The sequence below is a fragment of the Ovis canadensis genome, chromosome 10 (assembly GCF_042477335.2).
Source record: "Ovis canadensis isolate MfBH-ARS-UI-01 breed Bighorn chromosome 10, ARS-UI_OviCan_v2, whole genome shotgun sequence".
Taxonomy (NCBI): Eukaryota; Metazoa; Chordata; class Mammalia; order Artiodactyla; family Bovidae; genus Ovis; species Ovis canadensis.
In genome coordinates this window covers 74,517,192-74,529,593 of record NC_091254.1, presented here as the reverse complement: position 1 = coordinate 74,529,593, position 12,402 = coordinate 74,517,192, and the positions used below count along the sequence as shown (strand labels likewise).

Sequence of the window (12,402 nt, the reverse complement as noted above, 5' to 3'; positions counted from 1 at the left end):
TTCCCCATCTATTTCCCATGAAGTGATGGGACCAGATGCCATGATCTTAGTTGTCTGAATGTTGAGCTTCCAGCCAACTTTTTTCACTTTCCTCTTTCACTTTCATCAAGAGGTTTTTTAGTTCCTCTTCACTTTCTGCCATAAGGGTGGTGTCATCTGCATATCTGAGGTTATTGATATTTCTCCCAGCAATCTTGATTCCAGCTTGTGTTTCTTCCAGCCCAGCATTTCTCATGATGTACTCTGCATAGAAGTTAAATAAGCAAGGTGACAATATACAGCCTTGACGTACTCCTTTTCCTATTTGGAACCAGTCTGTGGTTCCATGTCCAATTCTAACTGTTGCTTCCTGACCTGCATACAGATTGCTCAAGAGGCAGGTTAGGTGGTCTGGTATTCCCATCTCTCTCAGAATTTTCCACAGTTTATTGTGATCCACACAGTCAAAGGCTTTGGCATAGTCAACAAAGCAGAAATAGATGTTTTTCTGGAACTCTCTTGCTTTTTTGATGATCCAGCGATGTTGGCAATTTGATCTCTGGTTCCTCTGCCTTTTCTAAAACCAGCTTGAACATCAGGGAGTTCACGGTTCACGTATTGCTAAAGCCTGGCTTGGAGTATTTTGAGCATTACTTTACTAGTGTGTGAGATGAGGGCAATTGTGCGGTAATTTGAGCATTCTTTGGCATTGCCCTTCTTTGGGATTGGAATGAAAACGGACCTTTTCCAGTCCTGTGGCCACTGCTGAGTTTTCCAAACTTGCTGGCATATTGAGTGCAGCACTTTCACAGCATCATCTTTCAGGATTTGAAATAGTGCCGGGGTCCAGCCCCGGTGGATCCAGGGTGATTTGAAGGTGGGGACGGAGTCAGCGTCTTTGGAAAAATACATATTTAATCACAGATATAGAGAGATTAGAAATGGATAGTGTAGTAGGAAGATCAGTGGAGAAAAAGAGGCTGAATAACTTGGATTACGTGGAATAGCATCCATGCTCCAGATGGGAATTCAGCCAGAAAAACGGGAGCAAGAAAGAAGCGACATGGGGGAATCAGTCTTTCCGGAAACTGATCCGATTTCTTTATTTTTGGGTTTGCTTATATACCTTTTGTTACACATAGGGATGAATACAGAGTCACGTGGGGGTCAGCAGTCCTGACCTTTGTCAAAATCAGGTGCTTCACATAAATGTATAAAAAAAAGGTCTTAGGGATATTACATCATCTTCTGGCCATGAGTGAGACCTGCTTACATTTTATGATCCTTTCTTTCTGATAACCAAAAAAACTTATTTCTTCCAAGGGTGTTTTTTCTTAAACCAGGCACCACCCTGCAAATAAAGTTACATTCCTATAGGGTGAGGGTGTAGTGAGTTACAATCAAGAAAGGAATTTATTCAATCCAAGGTTAACATGATTAGTCTTAAAGGTTAATACTTATTTCTCCTATATGCTTAAAGGTTAATACTTATTTCTTCCTATATGCTAGTTATATTCATTATAAGGGTAGGGAACATGGAGATTTAGCAGCAAACATCAACCCAACAAATGAAAATCCTTTCACCAATGCTCCCCTTAAGATCTATTTAGTCTTAAGATATGATAAAGTTACATTCTTACACAGCAAGGACACAGTGATATATAACAAAATACAGTGATCTATTACAAAAGAGAAAATCCATTAACTCAAAAAGTCTAGTATTGCTAACATCAAAAACTACCATATTTCCTTTGCTATATTCCAAATACATTGATTAATATATTCCCAGGTACCTAAGGATATAGAGGCCTGGTGGCGATCATTGACTCAACAAGAAGAAAAAGTCCTACGCTAATTAAGACTCTCAAAATACTCCAAAACTCTCTGTGCTGTTTATGGTTGAGAGGTAGTAAACAATCATGTGCCTAGTGGCGGCAGTAAGGATAATCCTGTCACACAAGCTAGTCTGTCAGCAGAGAGGTTTGACCTGAGACATCCTTGTCCCACCCAGAGCAGGGAATTAGCAGCAATTATTGACACAACAAATGAAGAGACCCTTCACCAATATAATTCCTAACCAACTATACTAATAATTTTAACTCCCCAAAATAATTTGCCTTTAGTAAGTCTAAAACATCTCGTGCCTCTCAGGTTGGGAGGCTGCAAGGAATCACATGTGGCCGGACAAACCTATACAGGCGGGCTAGATAACCTTCAGAGGAATCCGTAAGCTGAAACACTCTTGTCACGCCCAGGAATTTTTATTGCTTTGGAGCTGCACGTTTACTCCTTCTCCGAGAGAAACGGTTATGGGGGAGAGCCCCCCGTAAAGTCAGAGGTGTAGGTGAGAGCATAAAACAGACTCTGGTTTGGGGTTAGATGCTCGGGAACAGGGGGTTTCCTGAGGCTTGATCACGCCTTTGCGTATGCCAAGCCTCCTTCCTCATGACCTTTGCCATGGGCGGAATTCCTCACGCTGGCCCCCGGCAAAATAGCTCTACTGGAATTCCATCACCTCCACTAGCTTTGTTTGTAGTGATGTTTTATAAGGCCCACTTAACTTCACATTCCAAGATGTCTGGCTTTAGATTAGTGATCACATCATCATGATTATCTCGGTCATGAAGATCTTTTTTGTACAGTTCTTCCATGTATTCTTGCCACCTCTTCTTACTATCTTCTGCTTCTGTTAAGTCCAGACTAATTCTGTCCTTTGTCGAGACCATCTTTGCATGAAATGTTCCCTTGGTATCTCTAATTTTCTTGAAGAGATCTTGTTATGCCCAAGTCGGGAAATCTCCCAATGACCATCAGGGAGCCGATATCCGATGCAAAAGCAAGAGAGTTTTTATTACCAAGCTTGAGCTGGGGCTCCCACCGATATTGATGCAACGACTATAGGGAGGAGCCCTGAGCTCTGGTTTTCATTGCTTATACAGGGTATTCTCGCATGAAAAATTTGAAAAACGGGAGTTTCCAGGTTGGGAGACGTCTAATTGGTTACCTTCTGTGGAAGGGTTAGGTGTTGGGTTCTGATTGGTTTTCATTTCCCGGGCTTGCCACGGGTTCTGATTGGTCCCAGGGTGGTGGGGTGAGGTTAAAGGACTTCCAAAAAGCTCTTTTCTGGGAATTTTTACAAAATGGAGTCTTCTTTAACAAAATGGAGTAGCTTAGGGCCTTCAATCTCTAGTCTTTCCCATTCTGTTGTTTTCCTCTATTTCTTTGCATTGATCACTGAAGAAGGCTTTCTTATCTCTTCTTGCTATTCTTTGGAACTCTGCATTCAGATGCTTATATCTTTCCTTTTCTTCTTTGTTTTTCGCTTCTCTTCTTTTCACAGCTATTTGTAAGGCCTCCCCAGACAGCCATTTTGCTTTTTTGCATTTCTTTTCCATGGGGATGGTCTTGATCCCTGTCTCCTGTACAATGTCACGAACCTCATTCCATAGTTCATCAGGCACTCTATCAGATCTAGGCCCTTCAGTCTATTTCTCACTTCCACTGTATAATCATAAGGGATTTGATTTAGGTCATACCTGAATGGTCTAGCGGTTTTCCCTACTTTCTTCAATTTAAGTCTGAATTTGGCAATAAGGAGTTCATGATCTGAGCCACAGTCAGCTCCTGGTCTGGTTTTTGTTGACTGTATAGAGCTTCTCCATCTTTGGCTGCAAAGTATATAGTCATCAGCAGTCTGTTAATGAAAGAAAGGAATGTCTCAAAACTTAGAATGGCACCAGGCCCCTCACCCATAGGATGTATTTTGGGATAATCTTGGCTCCAAATGGTTCATCTTGGGCCATAAAAGGATTAACTTGAATCTTGAAGAAGGGCAGAGCACCATACAAATAGTGTTATTTACATAGATTAGAGGAACAATCACTGGTTTATCAAGTAGGTTCTGAGCCAAAAGGCTCAGACTTGAAGGGACTTGAAGGGACTTGAAGACAGAGCATGGGGTAAATGCATAGTACATTAGCATAGCTTAAGATAAACATTTCCATAAGAAAAAGGCATTAGTTAACTTCAGGTGAAACCAGGTGTTATGGCAACACAGAATTTTAAGAGAAACCTCCTTTTAAATTTGTATAGAGAAGGAAAAAAAATATATATATCCCTAGTTTGTTTCTTCCTGCTGCTTAAGGGAGATAAAAATGTCTGACACTTGCAAGCTATTTCCCCCATTTGGAGACCCCTGCCCTTCCTGCCTGTTACCCTCTCATTAGTATATAATGGTAACAGTAAAATGTTATAATAAAGTCACACATGCTTTAAACTAATCAAATTTTAGCCAGAATGTGATGATAGGTGCCTTGAAAAGTAACATTATTTAAAACTTTTTGACAATTTAGCTGTCCTTCATACATTGGGACCCAGATACTTCAGTGGTAAAAATCAATTCAAAGAACATTTAATATATTTCCTAAATTTTATATACAAGAATATTTTAACCATTTTCCTCTTGTATGGTTAAAACCAATGCAAAGTTTCAGTGCATTATTTAATAACTTTTGGTATGTTTCTAAATATAGACAAACATTACAGTTACATTTTTTTTTTTCCTTTTCAACATATATTTTGATTAGTCTGAAAATAACTCTAAACACTCTTGTCTACCATAGGCAAATTGAAGTATTTGTATGCAGGCTGACCTACAACTGACATGCATGTGTGTGTGTGTGTGTGTGTGTGTGTGTGTGTGTGCGTGCTTACTCACTTGTGACCTCATGAACTGCAGCGTGCCAGGCTTCCCTGTCCTTCACCATCTCCTGGAGCTTGCTCAAACTCATGTCCATCAAATTGGTGATGCCACCCAATCCAACCATCTCATCTTCTGTCATCCCCTTTACCTCCTGCCCTCAATCTTTTCTAGCATCAGGGTCTTTCCTAATAAGTTGGTTCTTGGCATCAGGCGGCCAAAATATTGGAGTTTCAGCTGTAGGATCAGGCCTTACAATGAATATTCAGAGTTGATTTCCTTTAGGATTGACTAGTTTGATCTCCTTGCTGTCCAAGGGACTCTCAAGAATATTTTCCAGCACCACTGTTCAAAAGCAACAATTCTTTGGTGCTCTTATGGTCCAACTCTCACATCCATACTTGACTACTGGAAAAAGCTTTGAGTAGATGGACCTTTGTTGGCAAAATGATACCCCTGCTTTTTAATACACTGGCTAGGTTCATCATAGCTTTTCTTCCAAGGAGCAAGAGCTTTTTAATTTCATGGATGTAGTCATTGTACACAGTGATTTTGGAACCCAAGAAAATAAAGTCTCTCACTGTTTCCATTGTTTTCCCATCTATTTGCCATGAAGTAATGGGACCAGCTGCCATGATCTTTTTTTGTTTGTTTGTTTTTGAATGTTGATTTTTAAGCCAGCATTTTCACTCACCTCTTTCACTTTCATCAAGAAGCTCTTAGTTCCTCTTCATTTTCCGCCATGAGGGTGGTGTCATCTGCATATCTGAGGTTATTGATATTTCTCCGAGCAATCTTGATTCCAGCTTGTGCTTCATCCAGCCCCAGTCCAGGATTTTACATGATGTACTCTACATATAAGTTAAACAAGCAGGGTGACAATATACAGCCTTGACATACTCCTTTCCTATATAGTTAATAGTGATTTCCAAAACAATCAATGAGATTAGTTGCAAACAGTTAAAATCACTAAAAATAATAGGTTGCAAATTTCATTACTTTTTTTTCTGTCACATATTCTTTTCACAGAAATAATTAACATAATGTACACTTGCAATTTCTTTAAGTAATGATGTGTGAACAAGTAAAATTAAGAACTTATAGTTGTTCAAATCATTTTATTTAGTAATGTTTATATTTTTTGAGAAAGTTAGGTAAATAATTATGTTTGATTCTGAAAGTGCATGTTAATTTTTCTAAGGATCATTGCTAAGTATAAAGATCAAGAAAACACTTTATGATTAAGAAAAGACTCATACTATATACACTTCTATTCAGCATTGTACTAGATGTTCCACCCGAGTCAGTTTGGCTATAAATATTCATAAATGTAAAGCGCATAGGTTGGAAAACAAAAAGTAGAATTACATCTATTCAAGGATTATATAATCTTGTATGTAGATAATCTTAAGAATCCACTAAAACTATCTGAATTAACAAATACTCAGCAAGTTTACAAAACATAAAATCAATATAACAACACTATTTCTGTACACTAGCAATGAAATTAAGTAAAAATTCCACTTGCAAAAACAGAAACAATGGACTATTCAGGAAAAAATTAACTAGGAAGAAGTGCAAGACTTGTACACTGAAAGCTATAAAACATTGTTGAATGAAAATAAAGAAAAGCTACATGAATGGAAAGACATCTGTCTTCATGGAACAGAAGACAACATCAAGATGTCTGCTGGAGTTCAGCTCCAGCAGCCAGGGATTCAACCTGAAGAGATGAATGGTGTCAGCGATGAGGCAGCCTCTCAGTTTTCCTTTGGACTGCCTGTTTATTTCAAGTTTAAGATTCTCTTTTATACTTTTACAAAAACATTAGGCCAGAGGTTTGACATTTTCAGTTCCCCCTCTCCCAGATTTATTATCTCCATAAATCATTGTTGCTCTTCAAACAGTTCCTGCTTCAGTGATTCTCTCTGAATCAGCCTTATCATCTATTATCAACCTCTTCTAATGTGTCCTATAGTTAACTTGTGATTACATTGTAACTCATGCTACATTCCTCAGTTTACTACTTATCTTCCTAAACCCTGTTTGTCCCTAACATCCTGAGCTCACTATCTCTTAAAAATGCTTCTAGCTATAGTGTCTCTAAAAATTCCTAACTTCTATAAATTATAGCATATAAAATATGCTAACTTTACAACATTCCTTAAATCTTTAACTTCTAATTATTTTAATTATTTCTAAGCCCTAAATTCAGTAAACTCATTTGCCATAAACATTCTCCTCACAAATAGGCTTCAGATATCAATCCCTCCCATGGCCTCAAGCTACGGCCTATGTGCTCATCCTGGAGCACTCTTTTGTAAAAGTCCTTGAACAAATGTCAATGATTAACTTTATGAATTATTTTCTGAGCACAGCTGCAGAGGGCTTTGTGACTTCTCATGCTCCTCTCAAGAACAATAAGCACCTTAATATTCTTTTTCAGTCAACTCAGCCGAGGAGAGGAAAAGACAAGTCAGAATTACAAGGCCTAACTCCTTCATCCTGGGTCCGTGCCTGCGGAATGAGGATAGGGGGCTGGAGGCCATGCCTCCATTTTGTCAGTTATGCCTAACGTGGCTCCTGACAATGTCAGTGTTCCACAAACTGACTTACAAGTGCAACACAATCCCTATGAAAAACTTAGCTGCATAATATTTTAGCAGAAATTGAAATCAGATTTCTAAAACTACTATGGAAATGTGAGGTATCCAGATTAGCCAAAATAAATCTTGAGATAAAGAAAAGACCAAACTTGCTTTGGTCTTTTATCATAACTCTATGTAATTGTAGCTACTTTAAAAATACTGTTAGGCAGTTCCCTCAAATATTAAACAGAAGTCTCTTATGATCAAGTAATTTTATCCTTGTTATATACCCAAGAGAAGTGCAAATGTATGTCTCAATGAGAACACGTACATAAACAATCATAGTAGTTTTATTCCTTATAGCCAAAAATTGGAAATAATTCACATGTTGTTTGCTGGGGTGCTCCGCAGAAAGAGAGGCAGTGGAACTTCCCTCAGCAAAGCTGAGGGGTCCCAAGGAGAGGTGAGTCTGCTGTCCGCCAACCCAGCCCCTCCGTGAGCGAGAGACAATCAGACGTGACAGGGGTTCCCTCTAAGCAGTTCCACTTTATTGCCACAAACTCTTGGTTTATATAGGCAAGCAAGGGGGGGGGTTTTTGCGAGGGTTGGACCAATCACGTTAAAGGTCAAATTGTAATATGCCATAGTTGCACCAATCACGTTAAAGGTCAAGTCGTCATGCCCTTCATTGTAACAAGAGTCTATGGTGATCAAGCGCTGTCCACGAGCACAGAAATCAAGAAAGCCAATCAAAAGTTTTAACAGACAACTAGGCCACGCCCTCATCTCTTCCGCCAGGCGCCATCTTAGCTCTAAACTGCAAAGCTAGCCCTTCTTTTTCAAGGTTTCCCATTTAGGGCCCCACAGTTGTTCATTGGATAAATAAATAAATAAAATGTTTTTCATTCATATAATGAGATATTGTTTGGTAATACCAAGAATGATGTCCTGCTGCAGTTACAACATGGACACTGAAAACCTTATACTAAGTGACAGAAGCTAGATATAAGGCCACATACCTTATAATTCCAGTTATATGAAATACACATATCAAATTTGTAAAGATGTAAAGTAGATTAGTGGTTACTCAGTGCTGGGAGGGAAGGGTTAATGAATGGAGATTGCCTGCTAATGTGTGCAGGTGTTTCTTGTGTGTTTGTTTGTTTGTTTTTTGGTATGATGAAATATCTTAAAATTAAACAGTGGTGATAACTGCACAACACTGAGAATATACTAAATATCACTAAATTATTTTTAAAGGGTGAATTTTATGACATGAGTTATCTCAATAATGAAGGTTTTACAAAGATCAAACATAAATATATTAATACTTCTATTATTCTGAAGATACTAATGATACAATTTATAATTTTTAATCATTTCCTCCCATGTTTTTTATATGACTATATGTCTACATTAAGAGACTTTGCCTTTGTTATGCCTCATTAAAACAGTACTAACTATATAGATTTTCATTGAAGTTTTATTGATAATAAATATTTTCAATTTTTATGTTGACCAGATAATCATGGTTTTAATAATATTTATTAAAATATACACTTTGGCATATATCTTTTAGTCACATCTTGCTTATTTATTTTCAACATAATTTCCCAGTTATCTTATTCTCCCTAGGCTATGGATCTTATAGTAGTTTCTTAAACCATTGAATTTACTTTTGGAGAATAAGCAGATACTTTTGTTCCTTTCCTTTTATTACTTATATCAAGAGGATATAAATATATTATTTCTTTCAGTCCAAGATTATTTTAATTACTAGATGACACTTTCCATTTCAGGCAAGCAATTAAACAATGTACACGAATGAAATAAAGGGATGTATACACAAGGAGAAAGTGACCTCAGCTTTCTTTGTCTTTCTTTCTTTTTTTTTTTTTTTCCCTCCAATAAACAAGTCAAAGCAAGCATGGGAAAGAGAAATTTTTAATTTCTTAAACACTTTCCCAAATGTTGGAAAATTCTATAAACATGATGTCAGTAACTTTCAATTCCTTTAAACTTAATTCCACACAAATTACAGTCATCTAAATAATAAGTACTTAGGAATACAATATCTTTGAAGTCTGTCAAGTTGATCTCTAAAGAGCTTTGTTACTCATTTTATACCCTGCCATTACTGCCCATCAACTAACCTTTGTCTTTCTTTTACTTACCTTTTACCACAAAACTAACCCAAATTTAGGTGAAAGTGTGCAGTTTAAATGGTAAATAATTAAAAAGTAAGCTGCCAGCTCATCAGTGGCAGTGTATTATTTTGTCACAATTTTAAGAACAAATCAATTGTTTCTTTAACAACAAAAAAAATAGTTACTGCTATTGTAATCAGAGGTAAGGTATTTCAGGTATTTCTATTGACAGTAAATTCCATAGAAAAGTAATGGGCATGTTCTAACTGATAAAATAGCTGACATGGCATATTTCCTAACAGTGATGTCAACAAAAAGCGTTTAGAATAAAAAGTAAACAATGTAACATTTTACAGCCTTAAAAACTTCCATGTTATTTATCTTTCTGCAATGTGAATGGAACAGATTTATAAGCCATTTCTAGTCTCCACTGATAATTCATTGAATAAACATGCTTTCAGGCTGTTGTATACAAAAAATCATGTAAGTGGTGACTCAGATGCCAGATTTTCAAAAAACTTTAAAACAAATCAGACTTTTAACATTATAATTCACCAGTTACAAGTGGATCTCATGTTTGTTTTGTAACTGACATTTTAACAGAGGAAAGCAATTTTCTGAGTGACTCTTTAGCTGTTCATCAGACATTCATGTTCCTGCCATTTGAATGGGTGGGATCAACAGCTGATTAATATTATGATTCTATTCTCAGATAGTTTGTCCTTTTTGTCATTTCTGTTCACATTTTTGTTACCATAATAAATCTTTTCAGATATCTCTATAATTTTATTTTTTCATGATAGTAAACAAAACCTGATTCAAAGAACTGACTCATTTGAAAAGACCCCAATGCTGGGAAAGATTGAAGGCAGGAGGACAAGGGACGACAGAGGATGAGATGGTTGGATGGCATCACTGATTCAACTGACATGAGTTTGAGTAAGCCCTGGGAGTTGGAGATGGGCAGCTCATGGGGTCACAAAGAGTCGGACACGACTGAGACTGAGCTGAACTGAAACAACAAAATTCAGAACTACATAAATCCGTTGATTAAAAAGTACAATAGTGAAGTGAAAGTAGCTCAGTTGTGCCCAGCTGTTTGTGATCCCATGATTGGGATTCTCCAGACCAGAATCTTGGGATGGGTAGCCTTTTCCTTCTCCAGCGGATCTTCTCAACCTAGGGCTCAAACCCAGGTTTCCCGCATTGCAGATGGATTCTTTACCAACTGATCCACAACAATAATCATTGATTAATTCTAGCCTTTTTAGAATTGAGAAGATTTTAATTTAAGGTTTCAATACTATAGGTCAATTCTCTATTAATGCAAACTAAAGCAGACTGAGCTTTTTTTTTTTTTTTTTTTTGCAGAAAATACTAGATCTTATAATCCATTTGAAGGTGGAATTAATTCCCATTTAGAAGAAACTATAATAATATGGCATTAAATAACTCACACAGATTCAGTTACTTTTGTTTACATGTGTGCGTGCCTGTGTCTTAAGTTGTTTCAATCATGTCCAACTCTATGATTCTATGGACTGCAGCCCACCAGGCTCCTCTGTCCATGGATTCTCCAGTTAAGAATACTGGATTGGGTTGCCATGCCCATGTTCAGGGGATCTTCCTGACCCAAGGATCGAATCCCTGTCTTTTATGTCTCCCAAACTGGCTGGAGTGTTCTTTACCACTATGGACACCTGGGAAGCCCTGTGCTTATATACACAAATTAAATTTTAAATTTCATTAGATTGTTACTGTCTATTAAAGATGGGTACTTTGGAGGGGAAAAAATCATCAAAATGATAATATTTTAATTTTACTAATGCCAAATAGATATTTTTAATATTCAAAAGCAGAGACACTACTTTGCCAACAAAGGACCATCTAGTCAAGGCTATGGTTTTTCCAGTGGTCATGTATGGATGTGAAAGTTGGAATGTGAAGAACCTGAACACCGAAGAATTGATGCTTTTGAACTGTGGTGTTGGAGAAGGCTCTTGAGAGTCCCTTGGACTTCAAGGAGATCCAACCAGTCCATCCTAAAGGAGATCAGTCCTGGGTGTTCACTGGAAGGACTGATGCTAAAGCTGAAACTCCAATACTTTGGCCACCTCATGCAAAGAGTTGATTCATTGGAAAAGACGCTGATGCTGGGAGGGATTGGGGGCAGGAGGAGAAGGGGACAGCAGAGAATGAGATGGCTGGATGGCATCACCAACTCGGTGGACATGAGTTTGGGTGAACTCTGGGAGTTGGTGATGGACAGGGAGGCCTGGCGTGCTGCGATTCATGGGGTAGCAAAGAGTCAGATACGACTGAGCGACTGAACTGAACTGAACTGAATGATTATCTTGACTGATAAGAGTGATAAATTTTTAAAATACATTGCAACTTAATAACAATGTATAAACCATTAAATATATTTTAATAATAAGTTAACACATACATAGAACTAGTTTAGCCATCAGGCGTTCTAAGTGGCTCAGTGGTAAAAAGAGTCCACCTTCCAATACAGGAGACCCAGGTTTGATCCCTGGGTCAGGAAGATCCCCTGGAGAAGGAAGTGACAACCCACTCCAGTCTTCTCGCCTGGAAAATCCTATGTAGAAAGGAGCCTGACAGGCTATAGTCTATGGGCTTGCAAAGAGTCTGATACAACTTAGCAACTAAACGGCAGCAGCAACAGCAATAATAGGATAAGGAAGAAAAACAAGAGTTCTGTGATCTATAAGAGGTCAGAAATTGCTTTATACCAATCTTCATAAGTCTCCTTAAACTTTAGAAGAAAAAAAATGAGGCAAGTACATTTTTGTCAGTAATAGACAATTCTCCTTAACCTCCTTGCATTATCAGGTTCATTTTTACTCTTTTTAGAATGGTCATTTTTTTCTCTGGTAAAATAAACCCAATATTATTAATACAGAATTGATATATTTGTGTTTGGTAATCTATAATTCAAATAAGAAAATAAGCATGAAAAATGTCA

At 37.5% G+C, this 12,402-nt stretch overlaps 1 pseudogene; it reads left to right on the top strand.

Moving 5' to 3' along the window:
- The window catches only part of LOC138446794 (protein FAM53B-like), a 162,695-nt pseudogene extending 154,930 nt beyond the window's left edge, over positions 1-7,765 (top strand).
- Positions 7,766-12,402: the final 4,637 nt, after the last annotated feature.